Here is an 18,507-nt window from a genome sequence, read left to right as displayed (position 1 = left end):
TCGCGAATGATCGAAAGGTGTCTTCACTCACAATTGATCACAATGCTCTAAAGTAAATTTCTATGGGTACATTCTGCCCTTAAATCTACACGTCTACCATCTCTTTTTCTTTTTGTTCAACCACTTCACTAACTGAAAATGATTCGGTCATTTCCTAAGCGCGCAATTTTTTACCGTCTTCGTTCTTCTGCTTCTCAGAAGTCTTTCTTTCAAACTTTCTAACTTCGTATTTTGAATCATAGTCTTTTGCTGCATGCCCGATTTTTTTTTGCACTTGAAACATGCCGCCTTTCTGAAACGGCATAAATGCGGAGCGTGCTTACCGTTTCACCAATAATGACTGGAACCTTCTGCCGTGGTTTCTTCTTTCATGCGATTGGATTGAAGTAGGCCCTGGCTCTAATTTGTCTCGTTTCGTCCCTTGTTGCGTATGTGTCGCCGCTGTTGCGCTGTAGCTTCAGCTGTCGCGGCCATGTTGTACGCGACCAGGAAAGTAAGGTTCTGCTCAGCAAGAAGTCTTTTCTAGACTGTTTCATTTTCGATGCCGCACACGAAACGATCCCGCATCACGATGTTTACCGGTAACTGCTTGTCACCGAACCCGTAGTCTTCGGTTAGCTTCCGCAAAGCGGTGACGTTGTCTGACACTGATTCATCACCAGCCTGGTTTCTTCTGTAGAACATAAACCTTGCGTGCAGCTCGGATGGCGTCGGGTGCAGGTGTTTGCGAACGGCCGTCTTGATTTTAGGGAGTTTTAGAACAATGCACCACGAGCCCTTGCGGTGCGGTCGCTGCCACTGCGCATGCGTCATAACGCGAGTCGGCGTGCACGTTCACGGACCGCACGCAAAAATTCCGAAATTGCGTGCGGTAATCGCGGCCTGCATGTGGCCCGCAAGCGCTGGTTTTGAGGCTACGGTGTCGCTGCGATCGTGCGTTGCGGATCGCAGGAGGGCAAACGCTATTCTAAAACTCATATGGCGCCCGCTACACCCACAACGCCCGCAGCGCTTGCAAACGGTATTCTAAAACGCCCTGTTGTCGTAGCTTGCCGTGGTCGGTCTTACCGGCTTCACCAGGGTTACGATGAGCCCGTACGCTGCTTGGCCGCAACAACTCAAAACATCTCTGTTCTGCTCGTCCATTGTTATCTTGTTCGCCACACAAGACATTTCCAACCACTCGACGTACTTCTTCCAAGACGCGTCCATGCCAAGACGATACTCGCCGTTCTTGCCGATAGCCATCTCACCTTCTTCGACGGCGGCCTCGCCAGGCCGGTCCGCCTCGTCGCGAATGAAGTTAATCAGACGGAAGCTCCGCTGGGAACTTTCACCTTCACAGGTCAAGTCTGGCACAGTCTCTTTTATGCTTCCACTGTACTGAGAGTTAATCTCTGGAGCACTTCTTGTTGACACGCCTATGATTTAAAAGTCAAAAGCAAAGACTACTAGAAGAACCCCTACGAAAGTTGGACTTAAGCTTGTCACATCCGGCGACTCTTTTATTCGGTGCAATAACATTTTTTTAGCCACAGCAGCCTCTCAAACGCTGTCACAGACGTTTTTTTGTGGTTATTAGGTCATTTATTTATTTTTTAATCTTACAAATATAAAGTATTATCTGTATCACCTAATGAATCTCTTTCCTTCAAGAAGTGATCAAGTTCAATAAGCAAGGCACCATCCGAATGAAGGTTTATCCCCCTGAGTGGATTGTGCCAAAATGTTGAGGAACCAACCAACCAATGCTACTGCGCCTGTTTCAATCTTGCCACGTAGCGGGTGCATAACAAAATTGAAAATCTTTCATGCATTAAGTGCCTGAAGTACCCAATAAGAACAGATTATCGCTATCACATTCGACTCCTAAAAGCGATGTTTTAGGGTCCCGAAATTTATGCTTCATTAGTGGTTAGAAGTGGTGCCACCAATAAGGCAGTGAAGTGTACAAAAACATTCATGCCGCAATGTCTTTTTTCAGAGTAGCTTGGCGGTTTGTATGAATGAGAAAACTATTGGCAAATTTCAAGAAAGGTTAAGATAATGAGTTGAACATGCCAGTAAATTTTTGCTAAAAAGTGCGGCTCAAAACAAAAACAAAGAAATAGGATGTATTTGTCCTTACCGTTTTGTGACACCCTCGTGTTCATATTCGGTGCATTATCTAGCTCCAATAAGGTTTAAGCCTCCTGCAGGCATATTTATTTACATATGTTCACACCAAGCAGGTTTAAAACAATTGCTTTTTGAACCTTCTTGGTTCACATTCACGCCTACCATAACGAGAAAAAATGCTTAACAGTACGTTATGTTGGGCTAGTTGGTCATTTTTTTAGCCTATGAAAAAATGCTCCCACCTCCCCGAGGAAAGTCGTGAGGAAATATGAATGCATTGCATAGCGTCCATAACGGCGTTTCGCACGTGAGAACCCACCGTTAGAAGAATAATGTTTTCTTTTTTTCTTACACCGTGAAGCCATTTGCGCCGTTCACCGCGCGTGGCGTTTTCTTCTCGAGAACGGCGTTATGCGTTCCAGCTCTAGTAGCTAGGGTGCATGGGTAAAAAAAAACGGCAGCTAGCACGTACCTGGGTATCGACGTTATGCGAAGCATGCGGAGGGAAGGTCACCGTGTTGCAAATTTTTTAGATGCGGAGCATCTTATACTCGCGCCTTGTAGTGCGCCGTCCGCGCCGTCCGCGCCGTCCGCACCACTTCTCGAACATTCGACAGCTGACGCGCGCGCATGCGCCGTCGCGCCGTCGCCCACTCTTCCACCATCTGTGCATCCCTTCCTCCTCTACACACCGCGCGCGCTTCACTCCTCCACCATCTCTGCACCCTTCCTCCTCTACACACCGCGTTTGACATCTACAATTCTCCTGATTCTCCAGTGGACGCGCATGTGGCGTCGCGCTTCGAGAACATTCAACAGCTGACAGTGCATGCGCCGTCGTGCTGTATATATACTCAAGGTCGGCGCTCGCTCGCTCAGTTGCCGCTCGTCGGTTGGTTTGTACGGCGTGTCGACGTCCAAGGTCGCGGTGAAATGAATTCCAACGAATCCACAAACACAATGATCGACGTCCCTTCGACCAGCGCCGCCCTTTCGCATACGTGTGTACGTGTTCACTCATTTAACACCCCCTCCTACAACCACGTTAACCAATTTAGCCATCGACCCAAGTAAGTCGCAATTTAACACCCCATTTCACAACCACGTTAACCAATTTAGCCATCGACCCAAGTAAGTCGCACTTTAACACCCCGTTAACCAATTATATGGTCCGCATCCTCCTCAGTGTTCCCCCGAGGGAAGCTGCGGGCAATTTTTTTTATTGAGTGACACGTCATGAAAAGACGCTGAATAGATGTACAAATGTTGCACGCACAGATATATGCTGAAGAGTTGCAGATGCTTATATAACAAGTTGTGTACGCTTGCGCGATTATGCGAAATGGAATATGCGTATTAGCAACATCAGAAGCTGATAAGAAACTCTAATGCTCGCGAGGATGCTGGCTCTTGACACTGCTGCACAAATAAACTTCAGCGAATGGCAAGTTTTGCCAGAATCTTTTATGAAGGCCACTTGTCATTTCAAGCCACCGTCATTGCTGCCTTTCTTTGTTTCACTTGTTACCGTTGTTGTTGCCTGTAGAAATGAAAGCACTCGCTGTTCACCACATGCACAAAAGTCCGATTCCTGGAATGTGAGAACGTTCGAGTTATAAGAGATGATTGCGAAGAAAGCAAAAAATAGAAAAAGAAAACAGTAGATTAGGCAGACATTTGCCATGTATTGGGGGCTGCTAATGTTAACGCGAGATCGCTGAAGAGTTCGCTATGCATAAATTCCTCCATTGGCGCAGTTGATTGTGAGCGAATGATTATTATCTTGTGCGTGTTGATGAAACAAATCTAAAAGTTGACCCGAGCCTTGTTAAAGGATCGGAATTTCCTCACCTCGACGATTGTGCCTGCTCTCCATTCCACCTGCTCTCGAAGCGATTCAGTGGTGTCTGAGTTGCTGACGACGATGGCGCCATGGCACACATCGCGGCCGTCTTGTCGGAGGTATCCATGAAGCGGGATCACCCCACGCTCAGTGTTCACCGAAAATTCCCCGAGAAGCAGATCTGCTGCCGCCGAGTTTGCAGTGTGGATCGAGAAGAGGTTTTGTTCAGGAGACAGCACAACCATGACCAACTTCGCCAACTCGGGTCTGAGGTAGGCCGTAAAGGCGGCTTCGTAGCAGTTTTTCGGGAAGGCTTGGTGCAGTCACACATGTTCGCGTGGCTTGAGCACGACCAAGAAGTCGTCTGGGCCTAGTTTTGGGGATTGGGCGAGGCCTCCAGTTTGTAGTAGCCTTGCCTTTGCCTCCTGCAGCGCGTGATACTGGAGGCTGCGTCTTGCCGGCCGGTGTTCCGGAGGCCGACATGGCGTTGGACGCCGCTGTATTTGCTTGATCGGGCACGCAACGCACGACCACTTCATTGAGCCATTGATTCCGAAAACTCGGAACAGTGGAGTTGTCATCTTCAGAGGATAGAACTGTAGTCCAGGTCATGCCTTCGGGGTATCGGGGTATCGAAATTTATTTTTGATATGAAAGCCTTGTCCTTTATTGGGGTCACTAATCATTTGAAATCACTGCCATCATACTTCTTTTGTTTCACTCGTAACTACCGTTGTTGCTCGTAGCAACGCAAGTGTTAAGCTGTTCAGCACGTGGGAGAAGGTCTGATTCCTGGCATAGAGGGAGGCGTAAATTAGGAGGAAAAACTGCGCAATGCAAAACAAAGACACAAAAAAGATATCACACTTAAAATAAAAAAAGTTAGGCAAGAAATAAATAAATAGACACCAAGAAAGAGAGAGAGATGTGTGGAACGCGCGTTCATATTTCTTTCAAGAGCAGGACTTTCGATTTATTCTTCACGTAACCTTCATGATACGATGTTTTCTATACGGACGTCGACTGAAAACATTGCCACCTGTCGTATAATTTTTTTTATATATCAGCCAATTCCAGGCTTTCTTTTCAAGCCTTCGTTTTGAGTTACGTGAGATCAAGCTTTCCAATAGCGCCTCAAGTGCCTAGCAGCTAGTTACATCGAAAAACAACCCTGTGACGTAGTTCATCAGGTGTTTTGACCTGTATAGTCACTATTTCCACTCAATTTAACAGAACAATCGCATTCACGCATAATTATTACCGTAGTTTATAATAGCGACGTACCCACCACAAGTGCGCACAGACCAGAGTTGCTGAAGTTTGAGGAGCTGCTACTAAAGATACGTTGCCCATTTAGAGACCAGTCATTGTGTGACAACCGCATAAGATTAAAGAAGTATAGAGAGCCTGAAGTGCTTATTTCTAAATAATATAGAATGTGCTCCTCGGTCTATTCCGAAAACGGCAATTCAAAACGAAGCTAAATTGCTTGAGAAACAGCTGAGGTTAGCAGGAAGGGTGTAGCTATTTCGTTCGGTAAGTAATTTGGCTCCAGTGACAATGTTTGGGCTGAAAGGCACTTGGAAGGCTCTCGTAGTAGAGTACATAGTGCTTTAAATTGTCGACAATTTTTTCGGAATAGTCGTGTTCAGTGGCCGTTGTGATGAAAAACCGGAACAGCTAACTGATCACTAATACTGGGGTACGCCATACTCTGAATTGAATAACAATTTTAGATGTGAAGCAGCACTTTGATTCACGTGCTTTGTCGTGGTGGTCTAGTGGCTAAGGTACTCGGCTGCTGACCGGCAGGTCGTGGGTTTGAATCCCGGCCGCGGCGGCTCCATTTCCGATGGTGGCGGAAATGTTGTAGGCCTATGTGGTCAGATTGGGTGCACGTTAAAGAAACCCAGGTGGTCGAAATTTCCGGAGCCCTCCACTACAGCGTCTCTCATGATCTTATGGTGGTTTTTGGACGTTAAACCCCACATATCAATCAATCAATCACATTGACTCGCGTGTGTATTGCTGTGCGTATTATCACCGTCAAATAAAACGCGAACAGCGGCAAGTCTTGGCGATGGTATAGTACGTTCTGTCCAGCTATCACCGCCGACAGGCACGCGTATATGCGCAAAGCTGCCGAACAGTATGCGCGCGCCTGTCAACGTTGATAACTGGACGGCGCGCTCTACGCTGTCGACAAGGCTTCGGGTTTCATTGGACGTTGAATATACATGCGTTCGTAGGAACGCACCGAAACGCGTCCCCTCGTCGCAGGGCAGGAGCACTTCCATACGTCACGTGACAGCTGCACGTTGACGTCACGCTCCCCTCGTAAGCATCCCTTGCAGGTGCGCGCGGACGTCACTCTCTCCCTCACCAGCAGCCCGCGCGCCTCAGAGCTCGCAGCTACCAGCTCCGGCACCCGTTCGCAACACACACTTATGCCTAGTTCACACTGAAACATCCGCTTTCTACAGCGACCGAAATTCCCGGGCCGCCGAAACGCAGCGTCCTTCGCACTGGACGCAACCCGCGCCGCCGAATATGCCATCTACCACGGGGCGAACACGGGATGGATGCGCTGTCACCCGGTTGTTGTCGCGGCTCGCAAACGCTACTACGCTATCCGGTGGTGTATACTTTGACGATTCTCGTACGCAAGAAGCAAGAAAAGACAGTACTGCTTACTTTGCTGGCAAGTGACTGTCTTGTAGTGCACGAAGAGCAGAAAAACCACCGACGCCAGCAGCGTTGGTGGGTTTGTTTTGCTCTGCAAGACCGCAACAAGCTCGGTCACGCCAACAGGAAGCTCGGTCACCTCTTTCACGAAATACGGAGGCGAAGTAGGCACAGAGTAGGTTAAACTCCCGTTGGTTTCAACATTCAGTTACGTGCACTGCGGCATTACATGTGAGTAGGGCTTGGCCGCCATTTTTCAAAATTCTTTGACTAGCGCGCCTATGGGTCCGCGGTGACAGATTCGGCGGCAGACGCCGCAAAAATCGGTCCGAGAGCGATCGGCGCCGAGAGGGCCCTTTCGGCGGAACTCACCGCCGCCGAACCGGATTCGGAGCACTTTCGGCGGCCGGAATGCTCAGTGTGAACGCGGCCTTATGCGTCGCTTCACCCTCTCCTACGCCCGATATGCTCGACCATGGAGGAAAGAAAATTATAGGAGAGGGCATGACGTCATATTCGTGAAGCCGCCGCTTCGCAAACACTCGGACTACCTCCTAGCGGATAAGCAGATAAACACTTCGCTATTTCTGGTGAGCAGCCGCCGCAGCGGCCATGAAAGCAGCTCCGGCGGAGCAGTAGTTGTTCTCTGCCGGCAGCCAGTACAGCTTCTTTTGCTTGTTTTTTTTTTAGGAAAGCTGTGCGATGCCCAGCTATAGTGTATACTCGGTTCGAACCGCGTGCGCCGCCTTAAGTACCTGGTGGCACTTTTCACGTATGTTCGCTTCACTGTTGATCACAAATGCACGGCATTTGAATGTGGAGATCACAGCTTACGGTTCGTGGGTTTTTACTCATTGCGTCAACTGGGAACACACGCGAACTTTCGTTATTAGTGTTGTAGGCATCGTGTCGCGTTTTTAGAAGTTGTGCAGTTCATACGAACGGACAATAAACTTGTCTAGTGTTCGGACTAAATGTGAATGTATTCGGTGTGCGCTCACTCCCTGTTAGTTGTGTGCGCACTGGAATTACACACTTTGCGTGCACGACCACGTATACAATACAGTGGTGTCAGCTTACTGACGTGAAGTACGCAAAGTACTAGGCTGGCGTTGCACGGAATAGCAACGAAGCAAGCTCTCAAAATTGTGCATTGCCACACTGACACTTTATACGAGCAAAGAGCTCATCGGTCCGTAGATCGAAAATTCTGGCTGAGAAAAAAAAAAAAGTCTTGAGGTGAGCAGAACGTGTAAGTCACTGCCGGGTGAGTTCCAATACGATGATGCAGGGGCTGAATGATTTTGATTACGACGCGTGCCGGTGCTTTCTGTGCTGTTGTAAAAAACATTCCACGAAGTACTTCAGCACGATGCGCTCGGGCCTGCCACGCACGAACAGTCTCGGAAAGGTGTGCTCGCAACATTTTACTGCGTGCAAACCATACAATACGCGTTAAGTTTACACGGGGAATATAGGTCCACGCAGATGCGAACCAGCGCTGAGAGCACGCCGTGGAGCGTCTGTTGTTTCGTTTGCCCCCTAAACGTGACGTCAATTCCGCCACACTTCTCGCAATGCGTTGGGATAGGATAAGGCCTTTCTTCAGTCTTTCCTTCCCCAATGTGGTCGACCGCACGTCGAGTGGGAACACCCTTCCGGCTCGTTTATCCGCTAAGAAACTTGCACGAATGCAAACTCGCCTCCCGTGTGTGCGTTTAATGTTGAATTCCAATGGCGGAGACAGAGCAGCCGACCAACTCCACGAGCGAGCACTCCACTATGGCGTAGAGCAATTCCTCCAGATCCACCAATGGAACACAATCCCTGCAGCTGGAGCAAGGCGGAAGCTGCCGAGTTACACACAACAGATTGCGCGTGATATTTTCCGCTGTCTGTTCCCTACAGCGCGGCACCTGTCGGCACCACCAGTACCACCAGAACGCCAGTATACGGGTGCCGTTCGCTTGTTTGTGCAGGCGTTCAGAGTTATTCAATTTTGCGGAATGGACATTTCACCAAGCGTTGAACTCCTGTTCTCCACTATGTCAGCTACGGGTATCACGCAGGAAGTGCAGCAAAATGGTGTGTCTTCTCAATTTCAACAGAGTGCCGTAATTGTTTGTCCAATGCAACGCACATGTTGTGCGGAACGCACGTCTGTCCGCACGTCGCTTTGATGCTGATGTGATCCTTTCATTCAGACACAACGCATTCATCATTGGATTTTGATTTTGCCTGTGTCCGTGGAAAAAGAAAAGTGACGCTGCATTGACATGTTATTTTTTTACATGTGATCGCAGAAACAGTGCTGTAAATGTGCAGCGAAAAGTAACCGTGCGCAGGTCACCACTGTTTTTTAAAGAAATCGCCTCGTGCACTATCTTGCAGTTACTCAGAATGTATACCCTCAGAAACAAACCGTGTTGCCCACAAATGTAATTATTACGGGCAATATTGTTGACCAGTTGTCCAAAACAATATTTTTATGCTCCTTCACGTCGCTTCCGCTGCGATTTTTCGCACTTCAGAAGTGCCTAGGGTGGCAAGTATTCGTTTACGGCTAGGTACCTTTAATGTAAAGCAATATTTGTACAAGTGCAGTGTGAGCTTTGCGACTGTGCGAGCGCAGTACTGTACTATGTGGCGAGTTCCAGTGCACTCGCATTTCATGCCTGAAAGATCGCGTTCGATTTTTATTAAGAGTCAGCAGATCCGGAACTGTGCACCATATATTTAGCTAATGTTTAACGACTTGCACACCTCTATGTATGTTATTGTGAAGTGATTTTACATTTTTGTTATCGTAACGTAGCATAGAAAACATAGGTACTGTTGTGTGACTGTGTTGCGAAGCCTTACGAAGCTTCGCTTAATTATTTGTTGGCATTGTTGCACGACATTGTCATGGTGGTTCAATGTACTCTGTTTGTATAGATATTTGTCACATGACAATTTGTTGGGAGATATGTCATTTGATGTTCGCCACCTTTATGAATAACAATGCATTTTCTTTTTCCATCTTCAGTGTCGGGGCACAGTCGAAAGAGTGAGCATCGCAGTGAGTCGATTTATTAATTTTATTGACTTAGAAAATACGGCAGGAGAGGTTTTTGTAGACGTGGTTACATATAATACAAATAATGAATTACACTTGGTATGTACCGTTATATCAGAACACCAAGCACAGTAACAACAAAAATGGTGTAGAAAAATCTACATCAACACAGAAAATCAAACAAGATACTTATAGGTTCTAGAGTAATTACCAACTCAGTGAATTACCATAGCTCTCGAAGCACCTATGTGGGATGACATGCCACTGGTAAAATTGCTACTGTTACCTCAAGCACTTTTTCTTTGCAGGTTCACGCTGTGAGTGGAGCAGCAGGGGGACAAAACTACTGTTCGATTTTTATCATCAATACTTTCTGCAAATAGGGCCACTGAAGAAATTCAAAAAACAAACAGGAAATGTTCGCGCAAATTGCGACAAACATCGCAGAGACAATGGGTGCTCGCAAAACGGGGGAACAGTACAGTAGCCGCTACAAGACCGTCATGCGACGCACAAAGACTGCCGCAGCACACAACAGAAAATCTGATAATTCTTCTTGCGATGTCCCTTACGAAAATGACATCGCCAAGATCCGTTGGCTCGATGACAGCCTAGAGCCCAAAGAACTGAAGAGCAGCTCGGGCATTGTGGCTGCGGAAAGACCGCCGAGCCAAGCGTCCACCACCAGCGAAGCATCCACTAGCCAATCTTTGACTGGCCAGGAGTTCACGAGCCAGGAGTCAACCAGCGCAAGAAAGGAACAAGAGCCCGAAAAACCCAAACTGTCTTGTTCAAGAATATCGGAAGTGGAACACTTCTTCAATGAAATGGCCAAACTGCAAGAGGAAAAAGAAAAAATAGAGCTGACCTTGAAGAAGAAAAAAAGAGGCATCACGTACAAAGGCAGACATACAAAGAAGGCTGTCGGCTTGAAAAGGCAGAGCAGCATGCTAAGATAATGAAGCTTTTAAGGCGCATCTTTGGCGTTGATTTCTGAATAAAAATTTCAGTAGAACCTCAAGTGTTTTGAGGTGCCACTTCATATTGAAGCAGGCAGTCGAAATTTCTGGAGCTTAGCATCATTTTGGCATGCAAACCTCAGAAACCCTAGAAAGGGAAGTTAAAAAGGCCGCATATAAAGTCTACGTTTTACCAATACTGGAATACGCCTGTCCTGTGTGGGATCAGTTTCAAAAAGTAAATATTTATTCACTTGAGCGCATACAGTCGTTCGTAGCAATATTTGTTCGGGGAATATATGACCGATCCTAAAGCTTCGAATGTATCACAAGTGATCTTAACTGGTAATACTTGCATGATGGAAGACATAATCTAAGATTTAAACTATTTCATTGAATCTATAACAAGAAAACAGGCATTATTCCTTCAGAATCTTTCAAACCAGCACGTTACACTCTAAAAACATTTACACCTTAAAAGGTGTAAAACGGGTGTACGCATTAAAAGCACCCATATGAACACCCTTTTTGCGCCCTATTTCTGATATTTGAGGTGTTCGTAATTAAAACACCCTAAAACACCCCATTTACACTCTTATATTTAGGCTGTAATGAGCAAGGCTACAAATAATTGATTGATATGTGGGGTTTAACGACCCAAAAACACCATACTATTATGAGAGACGCTGTAGTGAAGGTCACCGGAAATTTCGACCACCTGGGGTTCTTTAACGTGCACCCAAATCTGAGCACACGTGCCTACACGGCTACAAATGCACGACATTTTCGGGCCGTTTTGCTTATACTGTTAGTATACGTTATCCATCTTGATACCAGCAAGGATCCCACTACTAGCTTCTTGTGAGTCTAGTAATGAATCGAAGCAGAAAGTAATGTGACACAAACGCAGTTTTCATCAATATACACGGAAACTACTATAAGATGGAAAATACAATAGGAGCGACGCTTGTTCAACAGAGTAAGGGCCAATTCTCCTGTACCTGTTTCTTTCATCTGTGTCATTTGCGTGATTAGTCAACACTCACAAAGTACACTGATTTACCTGAACAAGCTAATATTGCACACATTGGTGTAGCCATGCATATAACACTCCCCCCTCCCCCCGTCCCCCATAAGATCAAAGCTTTTAAAGCTGGAGATAAAACAACCACCACCTGCAAAAAAAAACAAAAAAAAAACAGCACAGTTGTTTAGCCATAACCACCACGTCAGCAGGCCATCAGGTCCCTTAAAAACGAAGATTGACGTCATGTATTTTTAGCAGGCACGTTTTATTTAATTACTGTAGCGAATGTTCATCTTCATGTGTCCTTAAGAGTGCGTCATGGAAATTAGGAAGAGCACACCGACCATAAAGAAAAATGCAGAATAAGGACATTTCGGTGACATTGACGCAGCCTTGCTCACAGTGACGGGAGCCTTGTGGACTAAATTGCGAACAAAGCTCTCCTCAGGGGAGCCGAAACGCATTCTCTAGTTCTCTCTCTCTCTCTTCGTTTTTTTTTTGTGGATTCCCTTCTTTTAATTTATGTAACTTCCCCAGCAGACGTGCTTCGGTCAAAGCCTTGACTTTGTAGGTAGTGAGAAAAGAGCATTGATGAAATATTCTCAGCCGTGGTCTTGTTCCAAGGACTGCAAGCTAAGTACAAATGTATTGCCGCAACGTGAAGACAGAAGGAGTAATTAACAGGTTGAGAAAGTAGCAGCAGGTCAGTATTTTTAGTTACTGCGTGCCAGAGCGTTCCTTTTCTTTCTTGTTATTGCTTGCTGCATAAAAGCGTGCAGATGCGCGTATGCGCAGTCGTCTTCATCTTCGTAGCAGTACGCACGTGGCAATATGTTCTCATCGAACAGTGTGACGACCGATGCATGCAATGTTGCATTGTCTTTACCGAAATGAAAGTCCTGACAAAATATCGCCTGCGTGACCTTGAATGTGCAGTCCCTAAAGACCCATAGAGCTAAGCAAAAAGCATCAGCTTAGCTTTTTTACCAAAATTCACTACATTAGGTCGGTGAAGGAGCGCTAAACATTGCTTCTGAATATTACAAATGTGCGTTCTCACTAGTAGCTCGTGCTGGCCGTACTGCACTGTCACAAAGTTCACTGCGATTCAGATGCACTGTTAAAGAACGAGTATAACTCAACAAATGGAATGGAATGAAAAAAACTTTATTTAACTCAACAAATCGCTGCCGCAAAAAAAAAAAAAAGCAACGCCCGCGTTATCAGCAGAGAACCGGAGCTAGCGTTAAACCGCATCTAGCCGGTCTGAGAGCGCCACAAGGCGTCATCAAGTCTCGTCGCCTAGAGAACCTTGGCTGCCCACCTTCCTCCGTGGCCACCCGGTATTGCTGCGCGCCGGGCGCACAGCGCGGGAAAGGGGTCGACATCGTTTACATGTCACTGCGTGCCCTGGCAAAAACCCTTTCGGGTGTGTGCGTGTGGTGCGCGTGGCTTCTCGATCGGTAGACTTTATTAGTCGGTGTTTAGTTTAAAATTTGCCTGCGATCTGCGCTCCAACAGTGTGTTCCGTCAGTGATGATTATTACGAAGGTGCACCACCCTGAAGACTGGACCTGTGGATTCATATTGTGGAGCACTCGGAGTGAAATAGTGAGTACCGCTCTCACGTTGTTCCGTTCAGCACTTTGTTAACTGCGTCAGCACGAGAATAACGCCTTCAAACAATTTTGTTTTCAACTAGTTGATGACAAATCAGCATATGTTTACTTAGCGAGAATATTTGTCCGAACTGTCTCACGGGGATGATGGCGAAGTGCGATTGTGGGCAAGTTTTTTTTGTTTGTTTGTTTAGATTGTTTCAAGTACAAAGCAGAGTGAGCGTGCGCCGCTGAGGTTCAGCGAAGAAATTGAACAGATTTTGGCGGTGCCCTTTGTTGGCAGCCGTTTTTAACGGGGCCCGCTCGTGCTGCACATCATTTTTAGTTTACTAATTAACACATCTGTATGGACGGCGCCTGTTAGCTCTAAGCATCAACCTCTAAGCATCAACACATTTGCCATAGCCGCCAATTTTGCGGCTATGGCAAATCTCTTTGAAAAAAAAATCGTGCTGATTTAATGCACTGAAAACAGTGAACTGTTTGAATATTTCGGAGAGAAAAAAGTTTTTGGTCACGTGGTTGCCTTTCAAACTTTCCAGACTGTTGTTTGAGTGTTGTTTGTTAAAAAAAAAGATTTTACAATTACCGCACCTTTTTTATACCAATTTTGGTACATGGTAAGTAAAGGAGCTTATGTAAGGTGTTTGAAACTCAGCAATAATAATACAAATTTCCGGCCACATACGTCTGCAAGAATTTAGCCAAAATGTGTTATATTTGCATTTTCTTATTGCTGTACTGCACTTTGTATGAATATCTATCTGAGCTGGGACTACTTACTTCACAGAAAAGATATTTTGATGAAAAATTATTTTTAGACATCCTAAGCTGTTAACCTCTACGAGAAAAGATCACTAATTCCACATAATTGTCATTTTTGTCCGTATTGTGACGCAATTTGCACCATGTGGTGGTCCAAATAAAGATCACCTTTTACCTAAATTCAAAGCAAATAAACAGTTCTTTATAAATGACAAGTTTCATCATTGCGATTTCTATTTCAAGGAATAAAATATATATTTTTCAATTTTTCCATCAACGGCAATGGGGAACTTCGAGTTGTCGGCTGCTGTATGATTAAATGGCGAATGTGGAACTTGGAACCTTAAAAATCATTTAGGGGCAAGCTCTTGAGGCCGTGGGTCATTCCCTCCTATTTAGTCGTACTAGTATCATGTAGCCACTTTATGAGTTGCATAATAGATAGCGTTATTGGCTTTCACAGCATACACACGGACAAAATGATGTTTTGTGGGGCGAATCGTTCGTCCGTACTTTTGTGCTCTCGTCCATTCGTCTGTGCATCCATCCGTCCGGGCTTCCGTGTGTCGGTCTGCCCGTGAGTCCGTCCGTCTTTCTGTCCGTTCATATAGCGTCAGACTGTCTGTCCATCCGTTTGTGCGTCCGGACAGACGAACTCTACGCCCCACTCATCATCATTCACTCCGTGGATATGCTGTGATCTTTTTCTGAAAACATAAATTGCTATGACATAATTTGGCACATGAAAAGAACTGTTTATTTCCTTTGATTTAGGTGCAAATTCTATTTTAATTCAACAACCACATCGTGCCAGTTGCGTCTCATTATAGACAAAACAATTATTTTGTGAAATTTGTGATTTTTTCTCGTAAAGTTTGACAGCTTGAGAGGTCTAATATATTTTTTCCTCGAAATATACCTTATGTGGTTTAAGCATTCACTCCTCAGATATTCATTCAAAGTGCAGCATTGATATAGAAAAATGCAGATATAACACATTTCGCCTAAATTATTTGAAGCGTATGTGGTCGAAAAATAGTAATAATATTACTGAGCTTCAAACACTTTACGCAAGCCCTTCACATAACTTGTAGATTAAATTTGGCACGGAAGAAGATATACTTGTGAAATAATTTTTTTCACAAAGATCCAGACGAGATTCCGGGAAGTTTAGAAGGCAGCCACGTGACCAATAAATTATTTGTCCGCGAAATATTCTAGCAGTTACCTTGTTTAATGCAGTAAAATCAGTGCGATTTTTTTTTCGTATAAATTTTCGGTGGTCACCAAAATGGCTAAGACGTCTGATGTGGAATGACCCAACAGCCAATTTTTCCATTATATAATGGTGTCAATATCAGCCCATTCAAGAACACTAGTATCATTCGCATTTCAATACGTAACTGTACAGTACTTAATTTTACAAGTTACCTGCACTGAATACCTTCTCAATGCACATACCGTCATGTATGCTCAGTGGCATTGTGCTTTTGTGAAATCCAGATAAAATGTGTATATGTCGTTGCACGTCGTACTGTATTCCTTTTAATAAACTAATCGAATGAGTACCATGGTAGATCTGCAGAAATACACATGCAGCTGTGCTGATGCATACTTAAGCATAGAGCTTGACATTCACTTAGATTGGTTGTTGCATGCAGCTCATGGAACATCATCAACTTGGAGAAGCACCTTTTTATTTGCGTGTGTGAGCTAGCTGAAAGGGTAAAGTAGGGTTCATAGCTACGGCGGCACAAAAGGCATAATGATTCTGCCACATCGCGCTTTTTATGGCGTTTATTGCACAGCATACCTTTTCTAGCATTTCTCACTGCATAGGAGCCCGATGCCACTGAATATGCTTGCTATGCACTCAATTTATACTTACACATAAGAAAGCAGTAGTTATGCATGGTGCACACTGTATGTTGCACTCTTTGTGGAATTTCAGTTATTGTTCCTTGTGTATTTATTTTAGGTTTCCGAAATTGAATTTCCTGTACAGAAGGAACAGCTTCGCCCCCACTTCTCTCGAAGGCGCCAGTCATCTAAGGAGCTGAAGATGATTGTGCAAGCAGCAGTGACGAGTGGTTTTGCAGTTAGAAGTATACCAATACTGACATTACATTATTACAACCCCAATTACACTACCTTGTTGAATGTTCTGTTTATTAATGTCGAAATTTACACTGCGAGATGTAATAGGTTGTAAATGTGACTCAACAAACTCGCTTACTCTTTTTACGTGTTTTTTTCTATTTTATAGGTGTCAATCAAACGCCATACGTCTCAGTTGTTTGCCCGACTAGCGCAAATGTTTTGAAAGTTGTGGAGATTCATTGTATTGAAAACAATGAATATTTAGTATAGAGAGAAAAAACTTGGTCCCGTGACATATTTCAAAGTTTCACAGAATGCCATCAGAGTCCTGTTTGTCAGATTTGCAGTTTTTCTATAATAAAGGCAGATGTTATCATATGGGCTTAATTGTTTTTTGCTTCGGCGTTAAGTTTGGCGGTTTGACCTTACGCTACAGGTTACTGCTTGCACTACTGTGCGTGTGTGTGTGTGTGTGTGTGTGCGTGTGCGTGCGTGCGTGCGTGCGTGTGTGTGTGTGTGTGTGTGTGTGTGTTTGTGTGTTTGTGTGTGTGTGTGTGTGTGGGTGTGTGTGTAGTGCCTTCCGCGTCTTTGTCGTTTACGGCCCAGTCTACGTACTCATATATACACTGGTCTCATGCAGCTCGTTCAAGACCATGGCACCTTAACTTATCAGCTGCATGCATGCAGGTATAAGTGCAGTGGGGGACACCAGTATCTTCCTTCTTCCCTGTCAGCAGCAAAATGGTAGTATCAGATGAAAAGGAACATACTGCAGCTGAAATTTATTTTGAAAAACGCATTAAAATTGCTCACAATATCCAGAAACCAATAAAGTATGGTTGGAATGTTAGTAACAATAAAGTAAAAGAGCACACTGCGGGAAGCTTAACATCGTGTTAGTTCCCGCAATCTTTTTGTAACACCTTTGCCAATACCATTGCACGCTTAATTTCACCAAGCTTCCGCAAAGCCTGCTCTTCAAAACTTTCATCAATGTTGTCATTAGTACTGTCTTGCGCCTGAATACCATTAGGCGTTTCTTCTTTTTCATCGTCATTATCATAAGGCTCCTCATCAACATAATCTATGCAAAAGTTATGAAGCATACAGCAGCTGACGATAAACTCATTGAGCCATTGAATAGTGTGTCAAGGCACATGATCTGCCTGAACGGCTTCTTGAGTGTGCTGAATGCATTTTTGATAAGCACTCGTGTTGTTGGAAACTTGTAATGAAAGCCTTTTTCCTCCTTCGTCATAGCAGGCAGCAGCGGGGACGGCGAAAGGACGCACGATAACCTGCTGTCTGCACTCTTTGCAGATACCGGCATATCGTCAAGAAAAGTGACCTGGACAGCGCTACCGAAACCGCCATCTACCTAAGCCTGCTGCAGTTTCAAGCTGTTATCAAGTTTGTGCTGGGGGCGTTGTCTCTTTGCAACTGGCTTCACTCAGGCATCAGCGGCGACGGCGAAAAAACGCACGCTAACCTACTGTCTGCACTCTTTGCAGATACCGGCATATTGTCAAGAAAAGTGTAAGCCATCCCATCCGGAGCCGTCTTCTGCCCCCAGACCTGAGTGCCACACCGTTTATACAATTGTGTTGCTGTGGCTTTACCATTACCAGGACCTGGACAGCGCTACCGAAACCGCCATCTACCTAAGTCTGCTGCAGTTTCAAGCTGTTATCAAGTTTGTGCTGGGGGTGTTGTCTCTTTGCAACTGGCTTCACTCAGGCAGCAGCGGCGACGGCGAAAGGACGCACGCTAATCTACTGTCTGCACTCTTTGCAGGTTGGTTAACTTTCATATTGAACATTATATGCACCTAGTTTCGTCGCTGCCGCTGCTGCTGAAGTTTTATTGGGCATTGTAGTCACAACAGTGTTTTCTTTTTAATCTTCAAACTTTGCTTCTTGCTTTGTGTGCACAAGAGCATTTTCGTGCAATTTTTTACTTGAAGTGCTTGAAACCATAGGGGATAAAAATTCGGGTGACCTGGGCAATATTGCGGCGACCCTTGCTGAGAGGCAGCCTAATAGCATTAAAAAGGTCGCGAAATTTCTAGGTGATCTGGTGGGCAGACTTGACGTGTTTCTCGACTGAAGTTAAATGCGAAATAGCTAAGGTCGCTTCCTCGAACACTAAAATTGTCACTGAACTTGGAAGTGTTCGAGATGCTAATGCTTTCATGAATGAGAGCTTTGAGCTCTTTAGGACTGGCGTGGAGGCTTTTCGCAAGGAAATTGACGTGGTAAAGGCTGAGAGTGCGCAGTGTCATAAGGGAAACGAAGAACTGCGGAGGGACCTGAAAGAAGCTAGACGGGAAATTG

General features: G+C 45.3%; 1 pseudogene; it reads right to left on the bottom strand.

Annotated features, from left to right (window-relative positions):
* Window positions 1–327: 327 nt before the first annotated feature.
* Window positions 328–1,248, bottom strand: LOC142767817 (uncharacterized; annotated as a pseudogene).
* Window positions 1,249–18,507: the final 17,259 nt, after the last annotated feature.

The sequence above is a fragment of the Rhipicephalus microplus genome, chromosome 7 (assembly GCF_043290135.1).
Source record: "Rhipicephalus microplus isolate Deutch F79 chromosome 7, USDA_Rmic, whole genome shotgun sequence".
NCBI classification, from domain to species: Eukaryota; Metazoa; Arthropoda; class Arachnida; order Ixodida; family Ixodidae; genus Rhipicephalus; species Rhipicephalus microplus.
This window is presented reverse-complemented; position numbering and strand designations above follow the sequence as displayed.